General features: G+C 33.5%; 1 pseudogene; it reads left to right on the forward strand.

Annotated features, from left to right (window-relative positions):
• Positions 1 to 297: 297 nt before the first annotated feature.
• Positions 298 to 948, forward strand: LOC111813392 (annotated as a pseudogene).
• The last annotated feature ends 6,135 nt before the right edge of the window (positions 949 to 7,083 follow it).

Below are 7,083 nucleotides of genomic sequence, written 5' to 3' on the forward strand. Positions count from 1 at the left end.
AAAAGTGTATACAGATGAATGTCCATTTTGTATATGTGTATTCAGGGTGGTTAGGATAGATATATAGTTACATTCTGTTAATGAATAGAATGATTTGTTCTAATGGTGTTTGTAAATAGGATGTCGAGTCTGCATCTTGTACAGCAATTAACCACTAAGAAGAAAGTATGCAGTGTGTTAATTATTGAAACTATCCTACTGATTTGATTTGAAACTGTCTCATTGATATTTGTTTATCAATAAAATTATGGCAAAAAAACATTATATTGTCACACATTGCTTGGCAACTCCCCTGCCATGGCTCCTACATGTGGCTCTAAAATCTGTCTAAGGAAAAACCACAACTGCATGACTTTAGTCAGAACCTCTCAGCCAAGTCTATTCTCTTCTTTTGGAAAACAATCATTGTGCCCACCATCTCCATGGGTTATATTGGTGAATATGGCACAATGATCTTATTCAGCCTGTTGTTCTGTATAGTATGATAGTTTTGGTGAGCACTTACCTGGTAATCTTTGTGTGCAAGAATGCAAAATTTATTCTCAAGCACAAAGTAGCACAGAACAGAGAGAGGATACTATTTCCAAAGAAGTGCCTCAAAACTTTTCTGAAGATGCTTCAGAAGAAAAGGGAAGAAAGAACTGAGGGGAAGAAGAATGAAGCTGCTAATTATGAAGTTACCTTTCCACTTTTTATAACAGCACTTTGCTCCAGGTCTTGATCATCATTGTTTCCTTCTTCCTTTTTTTTTCAGAACCAGGGATTGAACTCAGGCCCTTGCACTTGCCAGGCAAACAAATATGCTACTGAGCTATCTCCCCGGCCCTCGTTTCCTTCTTTATGTTAAAGAACTTCAACCCCACAGTGAGTTACATTTTTTCCATAAGCACTTTTTCAGAATTAATCACCATCCTGTCAACTTGCTTGAAGTATACCATGTCAGTGTAACACCATGCAGTGTATTATTGGTGGCATGTTGAATATGGAAATATTATTTTTAATTGATGAATATATTTTTAATTGATAATGCTTTTTACTATATTAATTCTCATGTGTAGAATATGTTGATAGATACTCAAGTCACTCCACAATTTTTTTGTTTAGAGTGTTTTTCATCAGTGTGAATTCTCATGAATGTTAAGATGTCTTCACTAATTAAAGACTTTATACCACCCTTTATAGTTATAAATTATAATATTACAAATTTACTGATATATAGTAAGATTTTTATATTGTCTAAAGGCCTACTTACATGCCTTGTACTTCTAGAGCTTCACAATGATATGAAGACTCTGAGCTTAACCTGTTTGTCAATACATATTAATAATTTTCCCACTTTTTTCACTTTTCTAGGGATTTTTTTAAACCAAGCTAAATATTCTGGTATTGAACTAATTATTAAAGCAGAGTAAAGGTGATAAATCTAATGTAACCATTTTGTTTTTGGCCTCCTTTTTTAAAATTCCTTAAGCTATAGATGAATTTACTCTTCAATGTAGATTTTCACTAATCATAAATCCACAAAAGGAGAAATAAGTAATTGTCTATATTAACAAATAGATAAAACAAATTGTGGTTAAGCTAACATGAACTGAATCCTGCCTAACAAACACCTGGGAAGTATGAATCTTGTGATCTTCTGGTAAAAATCCTTGAAATGCACTTTCCATAGTGATTTGGAAAGTTGTTAATGTGTGAAAACTCCTAAGAACAAAATCATGTCATTGGTATTTTGTTGTTCACTGAACACCAGCCAGCCAGCTAAACAAAATGTGCTCATACATTCTCAGCCTCCTTGAATGTTTCTCACTATCTGCCATTACAAAGGATTCATGGGATTTGTTATATTTGTAAAGGTTCTCTCCACTATGAATTCTCTAATGTAAATCTAGGATAGAATTTTGTCTCAAAATAGCCTTAGAATCGTTATATCCATCATATTTGTATACAGTATGAATTCTCTAATACTGAATAAAAAGCCAATTCAAAACTAAGGAATTTTCATATTTCTTGCATAAGTGAAATTTATCCAAATTATGATTTATTTACTTTTTAGAATAAATAAGCATAGGGGCCGGGGAGATAGCTCAGTAGAATAAGCGCTTGCCTGGCAAGCACAAGGGCCTGAGTTCAATCCCCGGTTGCACAAAAAAATAAATAAGCACAATGACCTTGGTACATTTCTTACGGTCATAAAATTTCTGACCTTTGTGAATGGAAAGTGTGAAAATATGAGCGTAATATACTGGACAGACACAATGAAACTTATATTTTATTCCTTATATTCATAATGTTGATCAGTATGAATTCTCTAATTCAATGAATGACTGCTAAAAAACCTTACAAACATCTTACAGCCATCAGATTTCTCCAAAGTATGAATTCTCTAATCATAACTTACAAGGCACATACAGTAATAGTTTTCCATATTCTTAAAATTCTTAATATTTACAGCCAGCATGAATTCTCTGTTTTATAAAACAATCTCAATTCGTATGAAAAGCCTACACTCATTCCTTATAACCATGTTCCTTAACAGTATGAATTCTCTACTATTGATAAAATTAACCACAAAAAAAATCTCACATTCTATTTTTTAAATACGTCATGGATGGAAATCAAGTATGCTCTACCAATAAGACATAGCCTGAATTCATTTTTATTTTAACAGTACTTATGCTAAGTTGTGTAAGTTTGACTTACCATTAGAGCCTTCATCACTTCTCGGCCTTTTGGCTAAGATCAAGTGTACCGTTAGAGCCTTCACTTATTCTCTTGAACAACAGGGAAGAATACTTGTTCTCAACTCCTTAATGTTCAAAAGGTTTGCACTTGGGGCTGGTGGGATGGCTCAGTGGTCTAAAGCACCTACTTAGAACAAGCTTAGCAAAACACAGGGATCACGGTTCAATCCCCCAGCACCACATGCCAGCCAGCCCCGCCCCCTGGTGGGCTGAGCTGGCCACACACACACACACACATACAAATAAATAAAATTTTAAAAAAAAAGGTTTGCACTAACATGAATTGACTATGGAGTGGCATGAAATGAATCAAAACAATTTTTCACATTTCTTCCTTTCTTTACCTTTTCACCAGTATGAATCCTCTGGTGCAGAGTAAATTAATAATCACTACTTAATGTTTTACCACACTCTTTATGATCATGTTACTTATAACAACAAATAATTTTTTCTAATTGTTCAAAGGGACTGATAAATACTATTATTTGCACTGAAAGCTTGTCTATTATGAATTTCATGATATAAAATACGAGGATGTCTATAAGAGACGTTATTATACATATAATAATTTAAGTAAAACATTTCTAAATCATACTTGCACAATTTCAGCAATTTCTAAACTCAGAAACTTCATAGTCTGGCTCATTAGGTCATCAGGTATTTCCCTAAAATGGGAATTGAGCTACACATGTATAATCCTAGTACTCAGGAATGGAAACAAGATTGGGAGTTCAATCTAGCTTGCACTACCTAATGAGTTCAAAACTTTCCTGGACAACATAGCAAAACACTGTTTCAAAATCAAAACAAGAAAAAGATTTTTCTTTATTTCTGTATTGCATTTTATTATATATTCTGAACTCTGTTGTGATGACTGAAGATCTTAAACCACACTGGAACATCTCCATTAAAAGTTTCACAAAATTAGTGCAACATATTTTGTACCATTTACTAGTGTAATGTGCTTACAGTAAAGATATAATGACATCATTTCTTCCATAATTCTGCTCCTTAATAAAAATACCAGCAAGGGGCTGGAGAGATGGCTCAGTGGTCTAAAGCACCTACTTGGAACAAGCTTAGCAAAGGCATCAGGGACCGCGGTTCAATCCCCCAGCACCACATGCCAGCCAGCCCCGCCCCCTGGTGGGCTGAGCTGGCCACACACACACACCACTCTCTCTCTCTCTCTCTCTCTCTCTCTCAAATAAATAAAAAAAATTTAAAAAAATAAAAATAAAAATAAAAAATAAAAATAAAAATACCAGCAAGTTTTTGATTCTGCACCAAACATTGACTATAAATATTATGTCAATAAGCTAAAATTTCAAAACCAAATGATGCAGAAAAAAATGTTTATATTATTTCTGACGACTAAATTACCACTTATTCAGTGGGTTACAATAAGAATTTAATTTTCTTACATTTTTAGAAGCTAGATGTCTGAGAATAAAGTCTCAGTTTGGCTACACTCCTTCCAAACATTTTGAAGAAGTATTTATTTCTTACCTTCTGGTGACTTTCAGCATTACATAAAGATGTATCATTACACTTTTGCCTCCATTTTCACATGGCTACCTTCTCTACATTGCTGTCCTTTACATGGACAATTCTCGTTAAATTTACTGACGAAACTGGTAGTCCTGGATGATTCAAAGTTAAATTTATTATCTTAAATACACATACAAGTATAACATTCACAGAGTCCAGATATTGAGACCAAGACAATCTGATTAGGGAAACACTATTCAAAAATAGAATATTCAAGTTAAGTATTATGGCAAATACCTGTAATCCAAGCACTCAGGAAGCTGAGTCAAGAGGATCATCAGAAGTTTGAGGCCATGCTGAGTGACAAGAGAGATCAAGGGTAGCTTGAGCTACAAACTGAGAACTTGTCTCAAGAATACAAACCTGCCATTCTGGTCTTCCAATTATGTACTGCTTGTCATGACATACCAATTATGGTCATACTGTCTCTCAAATAAAGGTTCTTTTTTTTTAAAAAAAAAAAAGGGTAATAAATGAAAACATGAGACAAAAAAGTCACAGGACTGTCCTGCTACAAGGCTGTATATTGTTAAATTTCTAAATTTCTGTGTAAAAATATGTAAATGCTTATTCTTATTTTTTAATGTTTTTTAACTTTTTAATCTTTTTTCTTCATATTCTGGAGGAACTCGAAGTTTAATATATCAATACTTGATGGAAAATACCTGTTCCATGTTATGTGTAAGATCTTCGATATTCAGACAGATAATGAGGTTAAGCTCAACTGCCTATGTTGTAGGGAATGATATCATTAAGCTTCTCTTCTGGAGGGTTAACAACTTAAGTTTGCAGACCAAAAATTAGAGAAAAAGAAGGGCTACAAGGACAGCCAACATTTTGGCCCTAGCCTTTTAAAGTCAGTAAGGACTCAGGAAATAAGAGAACCTGTACTGTAACATCCTGTAATTCAATTGTGTCCCAAATTTTCTGATCAAGGAGATTTTGGGGCCACAGAGGAAAGTGATCAATGATGTAGAGTGTGCCTAAGGAGAGTCACATGGAGAGAAAACATTCTTTCAAGCTTTCACAGAAAGTAAATTGGTCAAGCAATGGCCATGACTCATCCATATGGCTGACATGACAAAGGATCTACAAACTGAGGTACAGGGTTTCAGGTTAAATCCGGAGGGATTTGACTGAACTTATCAGATACAAAGTTACATTTCTTGTTATATAGGTCTTGCTCTTTCTCGGTGTTAACCGTCTAGCAGAAAAGTATGAAAATGAAGTATAAAAAGCAAAGCCTTATTAATATGAGCTGTAAAATGCTCAAGTCAACAACTTCGGACACTGACAGTCTTATGGAGAACCCACTACTATTATGGACTATTGAACTATATTGGGATATTTTGCTGGATTCATGCACCTACAGTATTTAAATGACACTGGAATGCCCTTCTCTGACAAAACTAACCAAAAAAGGGGGATACAAATGAATGACCATTTTGTATCTGTATACTCAAAATAGTTAGGATAGATATACAGCTCCATTCTCTTAATTTAATGAATAGAGAGGTTTGTTCTAATAGTGTTTGAGACAGGATATCAAGTCTACATCTTGTACAATGAATAACCACTAAGACAACAATATGCAATGTCTTAATTATTGAAAATGTACTGGTAAAAAAAATTAAAATAAGCATTTTTGTATACAGTCAAAAAAAGAACGCAAACAAAAAATATACAACAAAGTTCATTACATAATTCTGATTTTTAAGACTCAGGAAAGTTTTTCTATTAAATTATACATTCAAACTTATATATTAACATAAGTATTTTAAATGTATTAGTTCAAAATCAAAAATAAGAATGGCAAACATCATTTTTACTGTTTAATGTATTATAGTAGTGGGAAAAGATACAAACAATTTTCTAGCCACTAAAGGAATGATTCTTCTTCCTTGTATTACATAGTAAGTGCAAATGAGATAGCATGAATCCTTGGTTGCAGATGCAAGCAAAACTACTATCATACTGAGACACCATATCTTTGAAAAGGAGGCAAACATGTTCACTAGAAGCAAGATAGCCTCTTTAATAAATGGTGTGGGAAAAACTGACTTTCTCTATGCCAAAGACTAAAACTAGATCCATATCTATTATCATGCACTAAACTAAAATCAAAATGGATCAAAGTTCTAAATATTAAAACAGAAACAATAAATCTACTGGAAGAGATAGTAGGTAAAAATCTTGAACACTTATTAGGCAGAGATTTCATAAACAAAACCTAAACTGAATGGGAAATACTCCAAAGAATCAACAACTGGAATCTCATGTTATTAAAATGCATTTACATATCAAATAAAATCACCAATGAAGTAAAAATACAACCCACAGAGTGACAAAAATTATAGCCAATTTTATCTCAGGTAAAGAACTTATATTTGGCCATTTAAAAAACTGAAAAAAATCAGACCCTCCCACACACATTCAAAGTCCAAGTACAATAATGGAAATCTGAAATGAATACACACTTCTGAGAGGAAAGTACAATGGGAAATAAACATATGAAAAATTCAACATTATTGGTCATTCAAGACATGCAAATTAAAACAACATTGAGATACCGTCTCATTTAATAAATAATGGCTATCATCAAGAAGCCAGCCAATAGCAAATGCTGCATGGACTGTGGGGGAAAAAGAACCCTTGTTCACTGATGAAGGGAATACAGATTGGTACAGCCACTGTTAAAAATCAATATGAAGTTTCCTCAAACAGCTAGGATTAGAGGTCCCATTTGACCCATATATTACACTTCTTGATATATTCCCTGAAGAATTCT

Source organism: Octodon degus, unplaced genomic scaffold, assembly GCF_000260255.1.
Source record: "Octodon degus isolate 3935 unplaced genomic scaffold, OctDeg1.0 scaffold00185, whole genome shotgun sequence".
In the NCBI taxonomy this organism is placed as follows: domain Eukaryota; kingdom Metazoa; phylum Chordata; class Mammalia; order Rodentia; family Octodontidae; genus Octodon; species Octodon degus.